This window comes from Tupaia chinensis, unplaced genomic scaffold (assembly GCF_000334495.1).
Source record: "Tupaia chinensis unplaced genomic scaffold, TupChi_1.0 Scaffold139491_1, whole genome shotgun sequence".
NCBI classification, from domain to species: domain Eukaryota; kingdom Metazoa; phylum Chordata; class Mammalia; order Scandentia; family Tupaiidae; genus Tupaia; species Tupaia belangeri.
The window spans coordinates 645,874-646,625 of record NW_006199376.1 but is presented as its reverse complement, the minus strand read 5'-3'; positions in this window follow the sequence as shown (position 1 = coordinate 646,625).

Below are 752 nucleotides of genomic sequence, written 5' to 3'. Positions count from 1 at the left end.
TCCAATGGAGATAAAATTCATATAACATGAAACTTAAGTTTTAACCATTTTAAAATGTTTAATTCAATAGATTTCGGTACATTCACAGTGTTGTGTACCCATATCCTTTAATTCCATTTTTATTTTTTGAAATTTGGTAGAGAAAATGTGTGCCGAGAGAGAGAGAGAGAGAGAGAGAGAGAGAGAGAGAGCGCTCCAAATCCCTCCAATGTGGAATGGCCGTACTGTAATCCCTTCTTTTCCATTCTCCTCTCAGGATTTTGGGAACTCACACACATTTGCCTAGTGTTTTTCAAGCGGCTGGATCCAGAACTTCAACAGCGCAATTGTTCATGTGGGATCCAGTCTTACACCCCATGTCGCCATCTGGCACCAGAATATATTTATCACCCTGAAGGAAAACTTCGTTAAGTAGTTGTTCCTCATTTCCCCTTTCCCTAACTACTGAGAAACACTTATTTGCTTTTTGTCTCTTTGGATTTTTATATTTTGGAAAAGTAATGTGGATGGAAACATACCAATGTGTTTTATTTTTTTTTTTTCTTTCTGGCTTTGTTCATTTAATATATTATTTTCAAGGTTCAGTCATGTTGCAGCACATATCAGTATTTTACTCATTTTTTAAATGACTGAACAATATCCATATTATGCTTATCTTTTCATCAGTGGATCAACAACATTTGAATTGCTTTCATTTTTAGGCTATGATGAAGCATGGTGCTATGAGATTTCATTTTTTTTTTTTTTTTTTG